Below are 12,092 nucleotides of genomic sequence, written 5' to 3' on the forward strand. Positions count from 1 at the left end.
TACACACCCCTGTTAAAATGTCAGGTTTCTGTGATGTAAAAAAAATGAGACAAAGATAAATAATTTCAGAACTTTTTCCACCTTTAATGTGACCTATAAACCTGTACAACTCAATTGAACAACAAACTGACTCTTTTTAGGGGGGGAGTAAACATAAAAAATTTAAATAATGTGGTTGTATAAGTGTGCACACCCTCTTATAACTGTTAATGTTGTTGTGTTCAGAATTAAGCAATCACATTCAAAATAATGTTAAATAGGAAGTCCCTCCAAAATTGATGAAAAGACGAGAAGAAAACTGGTCTGGAAGGCTGCCAAGAGGCCTAGAGCAACATTAAAGGAGCTGCAGGAATATCTGGCAAGTACTGGCTGTGTGGTACATGTGACAACAATCTCCCATATTCTTCATATGTCTGGGCTATGGGATAGAGTGGCAAGATGGAAGCCTTTTCGTATGAAGAAAAACATCCAAGCCTGGCTAAATTTTGCAAAAACACATCTGAAGTCCAAAAGATATGTTTGGCACAAAAACAACACTGCACATCACCAAAAGAACACCATACCCACAGTAAAGCATGGTGGTGGCAGCATCATGCTTTTGGGGCTGTTTTTCTTCAGCTGGAACTGGGGCCTTAGTCAAGGTACAGGGAATTATGAACAGTTCTAAATACCAGTCAATATTGGCACAAAACCTTCAGGCTTCTGCTAGAAAGCTGAACATGAAGAGGAACTTCATCTTTCAGCATGTCAACAACCCAAAGCATACATCCAAATCAACAAAGGAATGGCTTCACCAGAAGAAGATTAAAGTTTTGAAGGGGCCCAGCCAGAGCCCAGACCTGAATTTGATCGAAAATCTGTGGGGTGATCTGTAAGATTGCCCTCGGAATCTTACAGATTTGGAGTGTTTATGTAAGGAAGAGTGGACAAATATTGCAAAGTCAAGATGTGCCATGCTGGTAGACTCATACCCAAAAAGACTGAGTGCTGTAATAAAATCAAAAGGTGCTTCAACAAAGTATTAGTTTAACGGTGTGCACACTTATTCAACCAAATTATTTTAGTTTTTTATTTTTACTTCCCTCCACCTAAAAGATTTCAGTTTATTGTTCCACTGAGCTGTACAGTTTATAGGTCACATTAAAGGTGGAAAAAAGTTCTGAAATGATTTATCTTTGTCTAATTTTTTTACATCACAGAAACCTGACATTTTTAACAGGTGTGTGTAGACTTTTTTAAATCACTGTATGTTTGTGTGTGTGTGTATATGTATGTATATATATATATATATATATATCTGCTGTTGACAGAGGGGTCTATTGTTGATGACTGCTAGACAATCTATTGATGCTGGCTGAGGGGAGACCCATTGCTGTTTGGGGTCTAATTCTTGCTATGGGGTATTTTGTTGTGGGTGGTCTATTATTGCTGGGTGGGGGTAATCTATTGTTGTAAGGGGGTCTATTGTTGCTGGGGAGATTTATTGTTGTTGGGGGGACCTGTTGTTGCTGGGAGTCTACTGTTGCTGACTACAGGGAATCTATCCTACTGTTTTCTTGTTATCATTTACAAGTTCTATACAAATTACAATGCAAAATGATGCTTGGTTCCGTATTCTATAAAAAGGCACTGGGAGGTGGGTAGACGGTAGAACCAAGGAACAGTGCTCAGGGGTGGGTAGGGGGCAGAGACAAGGAGTGATGTGGAAAGGGAGAGTTCCTGCACCTATTCTCTGAGAAAAAAGCCCTGAGTGCATATGTATGTGCATGTGTGTGTTCACGTGTGTATGTATATATATATATATATATATATATATATATATATATATATATAAAAAAACCTTTTTACTTTCTATTTAATTTTCCACACCAAAGCAGAAAACTGCTTTGGGCTAGAAGACAGACGATTTTTCAGAATAAGAACCCTGACAATCAACTTAAAATTTCATTTTAAAAAATGCAGTGTGTTTTGTTCATGTTATACAGTTGATGGCGTGTGGACCATCTGTAAGCTGGAGCTTAGAAAGTGCAGGCCAAATGTCAGCTTCTGTAACCGCAGTAGGTTCTCATTTCTTTAAATTATATTTAGACTTTTAATCCCCTCCTTCCCCCTGCCAGCCATGTCTTTACAGCAGCATTCTGTGTGCAGTGGCATAGAGCAAAATTATTAATTGCACAAGGTACACTCTGTATGGATGAGCAGAGGCACAGTTGGTATACAATAACACTTTGATAATGAGACCATCTTTCATTTTCTGAATGGGGCTGTTAAAGCTTTACCAATACTGCCTTTAAAATATAAAATAAATAGTCTAATGAACTTGCTTCACAATCACTCTTTTGTCTGGTCACTGTACCTGTCACGGATTGTTGGATTACATATTTCTAAGTGCCTCTATTAGCATGTAGCACTTGGAGTCCAGCCAAAGAATGGCAAGTCTAAAAACTGCCTGCATTCCTGCTAACTTGTATAACACACTGGATTAGAAATAGGCTTCAATTGGTGGCCAGACTACAGAGCACAGAACAGCACTCTAGAGTTAAAAAGTCAATAGAAACGCATCAACCACTTACAGTACTTAGATCTTCCTACTTTGGTAAAGTCTCCATAGGTGACCCTGTACTCAAGACTGTAAAAATTATTGTGGCTCTGTTGAAAAAAATCTATTCCTTGTCCTATCTGATATATTCTTTTCTATGTAAACTCTCCTTCTGAATTATGCAGTTGTCATTGACTTCAGACTTGCCCTATCCACAGGAAGAAAAGTGGTTTCCAGTAGATTTGGAGCGTTAGATAACCCTTGAAAATCCAATTGCTGCTGCTCATTCTTTCAGTACACTCATACAACAGGAATCTGTAACTCAAGGTTTATTTTCAAAGCTTTCTTAGCCTTTTCTGCTCCACTTTATATTTTTTTTAGGTTTCCAAACTGAGAAATAGGTGACCCAACTTGAAATAAGTTTACTAAATAAATGTCTTTAGGTTTTAGTTTGGATTTTATTAGGTTTTTGATATACAAAACAAAAGAAACTATTTCAGTAATCTACATATTCACATATTAATGTATGTTGTAGAGTATCATTCAAAAGACACATAGTTGCAAATATAAATGTGATGTATGGAGGGGCATGTCCACCATTTGTGTCTAAGTACAGTTACTTAAATTATTCAGTATTAGTATGCTGTAACTTCTCTTTTTGCCTGTCCAAGAAGCAGTGATATTGTATCCTAATAAGAGGTTGTCCAGTGTTGCCATAGTATGTTTCATCTAGGAAAGGTGGGGGGGAGGGGTATAGAATATTGTTAGAATTTACAAGGAGATGGGTAAGGATATGGAGGAGAGGAATAAAGTTAGGATGGAGGGTTGGAATGAGAAGGAGAATGTTAAAAGGATCCAAGGGAGTGGTTGGGGAATTAGGAATATATTCCACCTCTCCCCACCATAACTGAAACGATAAGGAATTATATTTATAGAGATGCCATATTTCAAAATTCCTCATAAGTGTGGAATACAGTACAAGAGGTGGTGTGTTGATTCAGCCTTTCATATTCTGTTGCAAAAAGATGTTCTAGGTCCTTTTTAAAAGCTCATTCTGTTAAAGTATATGTAAACCCCTGTAAAACATTCCATTCAGTATAAAATTGAAATGAAAGGCAACACATCTATGTATAGATATTAAAAAATATATAAATACCTTCCCCCCATTTTTTTAATAAGTGATCACATACCCTCTGTTCTCAGCTGCATGCTAAGGGTGGAGAAACAGCAGCATACTGATCTTCCCAGTGAATAGCTGTGCAGTGGGGGTGGGGGGGGGAGTCAGAACAAGTCTGATCATTGAAGGAGGGCACACTGAGTTCCCAGCACAGGTAAATAACCGACCTAGTGTGGTCAGTTTTTGATAGGAATACAAAGTGACCGGCAGGAACACCAGGTATTTCACACAGAGGAAGCAAAACAAAGAGACCAGGATACTTACTCATACAAGAACATGGTACAGCAGGCACATATCAGGAATATGTAGAAATCTGGGTGAATGCCAGTGGCAAGTATTTAAATGGTTTAAAAAATAGATCTTGGTTTTGGGACCATTGGCCTTGACAAAAGTGTGATCTTTGCAGTCAGAACAAGCAGCCTGTCAATGCTCCAGGTTCCTATAACCTATAAGAATGATTACATACCAATAATATTATGCAAACAGTGCTACAGATTTAAACATTGCTTGCAACAACTGAGCTGTTAAAGGGTTAACAAGGGTAAGGGTATACAGAATTAGTGATTATCAGAGGTACTTGTTATCTCATGCAGAGATTTACCAACATTGGTAAAAATCTGTGCATGACCTGGTGTAAATTATTGGGGTTGATTTACTATTAGTCAAATAGACTGTTCACTTTGCAGTTGCATTCTGCAAGAGCAGTTGCTCCAGAGCTTAGTAAATGAGCAGAAACTCATTTACTAAGCTCTGGAGCAACTGCACTTTGCAAAGTACGCAGTCTATTTGCCTTTAGTAAATCAACCCAATTGCCTTTTTTTCATAAAGGACACCTTGGGGTTGATTTAATAAAGGCAAATAGACTGTGCACTTTTCAAAGTACAGTTGCTCTAGAGCTTAGTACAGGAGGTAAAGCTTCGCTTTGCAAAGAATACCCAATCACATGCAAGGAAAACAAAAAACAGCATTTTTGCTTGCACATGATTGGATGATGGAAGTCAGCAGAGCTTCTGATTATTTACTAAGCTTTGGAGCAATTGCTCCTGCAGAGTGCAGCTGCACTTTGCAAAGTGCACAGTCAATTTGCCTTTAGTAAATCACCCCCACGTTTTACCCTTCCATGTGCCACATGTGTTGGTTGTCTGAGTTGAGAAAATAAAGGCATCAGCTTCTGACAGTGAGTGGTTAGTTTAAGAAGAGGAAGATATCTAACCACCCAAGTTCCAGGAGAGATCTCTGCCTGTCTTTGAGCCGTCTATAAGTGCAAGCATGACATGTCTGTGCAAATATGTAGGTTTTATCTGCTTGTCTACAAATCATTTTAAATGTATTGAAGGGATATTTTAGGAAACCTGTCACCAGTTAGAGGGTGGAAATTCCTTCAAAGAAATGCTTACAGATCATAGATGTCCTTATTCTCAATGTAACTTTGCTGCAGCGTGGATCCTGTGTTTAATGATTTTCTGTGTTATAAAGATGTTTTTACTCTACAATATCTTAATTTAGGTAATAATAACAGTAGCACTGGTGGATTTATTAGCATAGTGAAATATATTCGCTACAGTGGCTACCTTTGTACCATATTGCCAGCACCTATAAAGCAGGGGTGGCACCAGGTAGGTGCTTGGGGGTGCTATAGCACTCCCAACATTTCTCATAGCACCCCCATGGGCAGCTCCTTGAAAAAGCTCACACTTTGCAGTCCCGACCGGGTCTCCTGCATGTCATAATGACTACAGGCAGACCCAGCTTCTGAAGTGAGCAGCGCTCCTGCCCCCCCCCCCAACCTGCCCCTCTGTGTACACTATGAAGGGTTTGTGTCTAACCTTTAATGTCAGGAGAACGGCACACAGCAGTCGGATGCAGGGCTGGATAATGTCACTCCAGCATCTCGGCCAGCACAGGGAAGGAGGGATCTGTGGTATCTCTTGCTTTTAGTCAGTCATCCTATTGCTGTGTTTGAGCCAATGAGGAGAGATATAAGAGAGAGCCACTGCTCTCGTACACATCGCTGGTTCAAAATGGGGCTCAGGTAAGTATTAAGGGGACAAGGGGGGAGGGGAATGCTGCACACTGAAAGAATGCTTGCATAGAATGCATGATGGTAAAACACTTTCAGCCTTTCAATCCACTTGAACCCTGCAGTAGTGCACCACAGCAAAGCAGCCCCATTCACTTGAACGGCTTGCGCTCAGTGGGTGATGGCACCTGCCAAAAGCAACAGGGGGTATAATTCCTACCATGATACAGAGCATCACGGCCACAGCATGTGTACACCCCCAGCCACTGTCTATGCAGCTAAAACCGTTGGCAGTTGGGGGCCATAAAAACACAGCTCAACTGCTGGGGCTCTTATTGCTGGCCCCAGTGATGGTCATTTTACTTTCTACAATCTCTTCAGGCCCTATTTAGTCTATACAAACGGGGAACAGTGGCACACTACAAGCTATAGACCAGGAAGAACACTTGTTTTGGTCATGCCCAGTTTTGGGCACAACCACCATTTGGACAAGCCCATGTACGCAAAGCAGCGCTACGCATGGCCCATCAGCTCCCCCACTTATGTTTCCAGCACCTGCACAGAACTACCAAAATTGTGGGCTGGAGCCACAGCTGCTATAAAGCATTATTAGTTTGTTAAGACCATTTTAACAATGTATTTATTATTTAAGAGAGGCACTCTCTATCTCTAACCAGGTTATAGCTCAGAAGAAATTGAGATGCTATGATTTACTGTGCATTGTGGGTATAAGGCACAAGTTCAATAGTTTGTAGTTTACAGCACAGTTCCATGTGATTTCTTGAGGACTGGCTGCATTTACAGCCAGTTGTGGCTTCTATACCTTTACTAATGTCAGAATACTGCTTCAGGTGTTTATCCACACATGGAACAGTATGCGGACCCATTTACATTTATGTGTTTTGTTGCGGTGTATTAATGTACATGTTATTGTACGTTATGGCACATGCTACATGTTTTGTGTTCAGGCAGCCCGTTCATAATAAATGGGCTGCCAAAGCATCACAATGAATGAAAAAATGTCCATGAATCTTTTTTAACAACAGAGTGCACCAGAATTCAGGGTATATGTCTTGGTGTGCTTTGGGTCCTACTGTACATTGCAGCAGAGTGCATTTACAATAAATGGTGCTCATGGTAGCCAATCAGCTTCTAACTTCAGCTTGTTCACTCCAGTTTTAGCAAATAACCCCCACTGCCTCTTGCTTCAATTCATCTTGAGTCACTGAATCACAGTAAGCATGGAAAGTACTCGTAAACTGGAACCTTATACTCTGCTCCTAAAAACTAAAGGAACACTTTTTAATCAGAGTATAGCATCAAGTCAATTAAACTCCTGGGATATTGATCTGGTTAGTTAAACAGCGGAGGGGGTTGTTTCATCTGCTTTGGTGTTAATAAAATTAACAACAGGTGCAGTAGATGGTTAACAATGAGACAACCCCCAAAAGAGGAATAGTTTTACAGGTGGAGGCCACTGACATTTTTTTCCCTACTCATCTTTTCTGACTGTTTATCACTAGTTTTGCATTTGGCTAGGGTCAGTGTCACTACTGGTAGCATGAGCATGATCCTGGACCCCATAGAGGTTGTACAAGCAGTCCAATTCCTCCAGGATGGCACACCAATACTTACCATTGTCAGGAGGTTTGCTGTGTCTTCCAGCACAGCCTCAAGAGCATGGATGAGATTCCAGGAGACAGGCAGTTAATCTAGGAGAGCTGGACAGGGCCATAGAAGGTCCTTAATCCATCAACAGGAACGATATCTACTCCTTTGTGCAAGGAGGAACAGGATGAGCACTGCCAGAGCCCTACAAAATGACCTCCAGCAGGCCACTGGTGTGAACGTCTCTGACCAAACAATCAGAAACAGACTTCATGATGGTGGCCTGAGGGCTCAAGTCCTCTAGTGGGTCCCGTGTTCACTGCCCGACACTGTAGAGCTCGATTGGCATTTGCCATTGAACACCACAATTGGCAGGTCCGCCACTGGCACCCTGTGCTTTTTCAGCAGGTTCACCCTGACCACATTTGACAGATGTGAAAGGGTCTGGAGAAGCCATGGAGAACGATATATTGCGTGTAACATCGTTCAGCATGACCGTTTTGGCGGTGGGTCTGTGATGGTCTGGGGAGGCATATCCATTGAGGGAAGCACAGACCTCTACAGGCTACACAATGGCATCCTGACTGCCATTAGGTATTGGGATGAAATCCTTGGACCCATTGTCAGACCCTACGCTGGTGCAGTGGGTCCTGGGTTCTTCCTGGTGCACAACAATGCCCAGCCTCATATGGCAAGAGTATGCAGACAGTTCCTGGAGGATTAAGGAATTGATACCATTGAATGGCCCCCACGCTAGCTTAACCTAAATACAATAGAACACCGATGGTATATCATGTTTCGGTCCATCCAACGCCACCAGGTTGCACCTCAGACTGTCCAGGAGCTCAGGTCCAGATCTGGGAGGAAATACCCCAGGACACCATCCATTGTCTCATTAGGAGCATGCCCCGATGTTGTCAGGCATGCATACAAGCACATGGGGGCCATACAAACTACTGAGTAGCATTTTGAGTTCCTGCAATGAAATTTAAGCAAAATGGACTAGCCTGCTGCACCATTTTTTCACTTGTGTCTTTGAAATCAGTCCTCTGCAGGTTGATAATTTTCCTTTCCATGAAACAATGGGGCATCTTTATGTTCCTAACACATTATCCAGTCCATATCAGTATAAATATCCACCCCCTTGAGATCTGATGTTTTCAAAGTGTTCCTTTAATTTTTTTGAGCAGTGTATTTGGCCAGTGCTTCAGATAGTACTGAAGCCACTAGATCAGCAAGACAGCTAAGCAACTAGTGTTTAAAAATTGTAGCCTCCATACTATCTTCATATGGCTAGGTTCACACCTATGCAGGTTACAGATGATTTTTTATCCTGGTGCATTTTAGGACCATTTTGCATTTTTTCCCACATACATTTTTGCTGCATTTTTAATTTTCGGGATGCGTTAATGTTGGGGGAGGTGTCTGTTGTCATGTAGGAATTCTGAAGGGCCCTCTGCACACTGGTATATACCCTTTCAAGCATATATTGTTTGTTGTCATGTAGGAAACACACTGACACCAGGCCAAAAATGCACGTACATTTGCTTTTCATGCATTTTTTATGTGATTCCATTGAAGTCAGTGGAGCCAAAAATGCACCATGCTGCATGTAAAAAAGTCCCTGCACCTTTCCAAAAATATGCACCAGTGTATAGCTGCATAGATGTGAACATGATCCATAGGAACTAATGTTAAATGGACTGTAGTGCTTTTCTGCAAATCTGAAAGTGCATTGCAAAACGCAACGGTGTAAACCTAACCTAAAGGTTTCTTTTAACTAGTTCATTTGGAATAAGTTTTAAAAAACTGAAGCAAGGGTAGTATGTGTATGTATGTATGTAATTAGGAACCTTAGATTGTACACCCCTTGAGGGTTAGGGACTGATGTGAATGTACAATATATATATGTAAAGCGCTGCGTAAATTGATGGCGCTATATAAGTACCTGAAATAAATAAAATACAATGGAATAAAATAAGGGCAATAGTCATGTTTGCTTCTTTCTCTTCTTACTCCCAAACCTCACAACCCCCCCATCCTCACCTCCACCCCAATCCACCCTTTTTTTTTTTTACATTTTACCTCCCTTGCCCAACATCTAAGCTCCTTCTGCTTACTTTGTACTCGTTTCTCTATGTGGCTCTTCTTCCCTTCGGCCCCTTCTGAGTTCCACAAGGGTAAAATCCTCCTTATGCTGACATATCCCCCTGGGTGATTGGAGACCTATTTCTTTTATATTCATGTATTCTACTCATATAATATTGACCAGGGGCAGACTGACATCTCATGGGGCCCCCAGGCAATAGGGGATCATGGGGCCCCTGTGTCCTGGCCAAAACTCAAAAAAGCCTATGAAAAAGGTACCGGGGCATCTCATGGGGCCCCCTACTGACCCCGGGCCCTCGGGTAGTGTCCAAATGGTCAGTCCGCCCATGATATTGACTGTTTCTGCTCATTGGGTTTGTATTTCATCTTTCACTATACCATCACCCATTCATTATACTGTTTTGATGATGGCATATGGAACTGTTTGGGTCTTTAGAATGGGGTCTCATTTATTCTTGTATATTCCTATCCTGTTTATGTATATCAGCTTGTGACCTGTTTTGGAATAGTATCTCTTGTACTGTATAATAGGCATAAAGACTAAATAAAAACAAAACAAAAACCAGTCATTAGCTACCAAAAATATGCAGATTTCAACTTCGGAGTAAAACAATTCACCTGATTAGTTGTTTCCCTCTCCCGATGAGTTCATTGCACAAGTGGGAGCTATCTGCCATATGTTAAAATTGCTTAGAACTCTGGTAAGCCAGACTGTAAGTACATTGCTAAAATATCCGAGAGACGAGAGCACTTCTCTTCTGAACAGAGATAGTATGTGCAATCATATCTACAGTTCTCAGAAAAAAATAGCTCATGTGTCAGTGTTAACTTGCAGCTGCTGTGCCCTGTCTGACACCAAAACGGAGGGCTGTAAAAATCTTTTCCTCTCTCTCTGACTCTTCGCTTCTGTCATGCAGCATATGAGCAAACAAAAACATCTCCTTCTCTTTTTCAATAAATCACTGTCAGCCTTTCCCCATCACTTTTATGTGCTGGCTGCTTATTACTTGGTTAATTACAGTATCTATTCCAACTTGTTGTCCTAAAAGGATATCTGTTGAGTAACATGCTAGGTAGGTCTGCTTTCATAACCCCTGTATTGCTTACAAACAAACAGCCAAAACAACACTATAAACATTCAGGAATGGTGAGATTGATTTACTAAAGGCCAACAGGCTATTCACCGTGCAGGGGAGTTTTCCATTAGCTTAGTAAATGTGGTAAAGTTCTGCTGGCTTCTATCATCCAATCACATGTAAGCAAAATACTGTTTTTTTAATTTTCCCTGCACGTGATTAGATTTTCTTTGCGAAGTGAAATTTCATCAGTGATCCCAGAGGAAATTTCCCTTGTAAAGTGAACAGCTTTTTTGCCTTTAGTAAATATACCACTATGGGTTGATTTACTAAAAATGGAGAGTGCAAAATCTGGTGCAGAGTTGCATAGAAATCAATCAGCTTCCAGGTTTTTTTTTGTCAAATCCTAATTGAACAAGCCTAAGTTAGAAGTTAGAAGCTGATTGGCTACCATGCACAGCTGTACCAGATTTTGCACTTCATAAATCAACACCAGTATGTCAACATTAAAGTGGTTCTAAAGGCAGCAGGTTTTTTAACTTGGGGTCCTTTCACACGGGTGTTCCATTTTTTTCATTAGTTCAGTCACGTTTTTTCAAAGAACAGATTCGTTTTGATCAGTTTTTCATCAGTTTACATAAGTTTTTCATTCGTTTACATCCGGTTTTTGTCCGTTTATATTCATTTACATCTGTTTTTCATCCATTCCTGTTTTTTTATGGAAGAAAATAGGGTTTCTTCTGTTCAAAAAAACAGATGTTAACGAATGTAAATGGATGATCCTTTCTTTACATCTTCTAGTCCATAGAAATACATTGGTGTAAATGGACAGATGAAAAACAGACATATGGAACGCCCGTGTGAAAGAGCCCTTAATGCATCCTCTACATTAAGGTAAAAACCCTTCTGTGTTCATCCTCCCTCCAGCCCCCCTTATACTTACCTGAGCCTCATCTCAATCCAGCGCAAGAGTGAGGGGACCAAGCTGCACTGTGTGTGCCAATGGACATACAGAGCCCGGCTCAGGATCGAGCCTGCACAAGTGTCCCCATAGAAAGCGGCTTGCTATGGGGGCACTTGGAAGGGGGGGGCCCCAGAAGTGGAGGATCGGGGTTGCTCCATTGCACAAAGTAGGTAAGTATAACAGGATTTTTTTTGTAATCCTTTACAATCACTTTAAAGAATATGATTTGCTATATTTTTCAGATAAATTATTTAACTTTTATAATTTTCAATTATAATTATCTGGTGTCAGTTACACTATTTTTACCCATCAAACACATTTCAGCGTAACACATGATTCTAAACTTGCTTAAGAGCTAAATTTGAACTCTAGACAAATATAAAAGACATAAAAGAATGTAGCTCTGTGATCATGAATACATTGTCACGTTTTGTTATTAAAGTGGTACTAGACCCAAAAACAAAATAGTAATAGTTATAATGGTTCACTTTTTTTGAGACTTTTTATACCTTTATTTTCACCCAATGATTGGCCAGTAGGTCTGTTGTTTTTCAACTTACTATCAGAGACCAAGCTGTCCAGCAAAATTGGCAGTTAAA

At 40.6% G+C, this 12,092-nt stretch overlaps 1 protein-coding gene and 1 long non-coding RNA gene across 10 annotated transcripts in view; one reads left to right on the forward strand and one right to left on the reverse strand.

Moving 5' to 3' along the window:
• Nucleotides 1-12,092, reverse strand: part of LOC149451568 (uncharacterized) — a 292,180-nt gene that overhangs the window by 261,902 nt on the left and 18,186 nt on the right. Inside the window, exon 1 of one of the 8 annotated variants that reach the window (XR_016315008.1) lies at nucleotides 5,543-5,637. The exons of the other annotated variants lie outside the window; for them this stretch is intronic. This is a non-coding gene — a long non-coding RNA (uncharacterized LOC149451568). Of the gene's footprint in view, nucleotides 1-5,542; nucleotides 5,638-12,092 lie in introns of those variants that run through there. 8 annotated transcript variants of the gene reach the window in all.
• Nucleotides 1-12,092, forward strand: part of CCDC141 (coiled-coil domain containing 141) — a 218,145-nt gene that overhangs the window by 177,382 nt on the left and 28,671 nt on the right. The gene's annotated exons all lie outside the window — the stretch shown is intronic.

Source organism: Staurois parvus, unplaced genomic scaffold (genome assembly GCF_062004578.1).
Source record: "Staurois parvus isolate SC_StPar_1 unplaced genomic scaffold, SC_StPar_1.0 ptg000530l, whole genome shotgun sequence".
Classification (NCBI taxonomy): Eukaryota; Metazoa; Chordata; class Amphibia; order Anura; family Ranidae; genus Staurois; species Staurois parvus.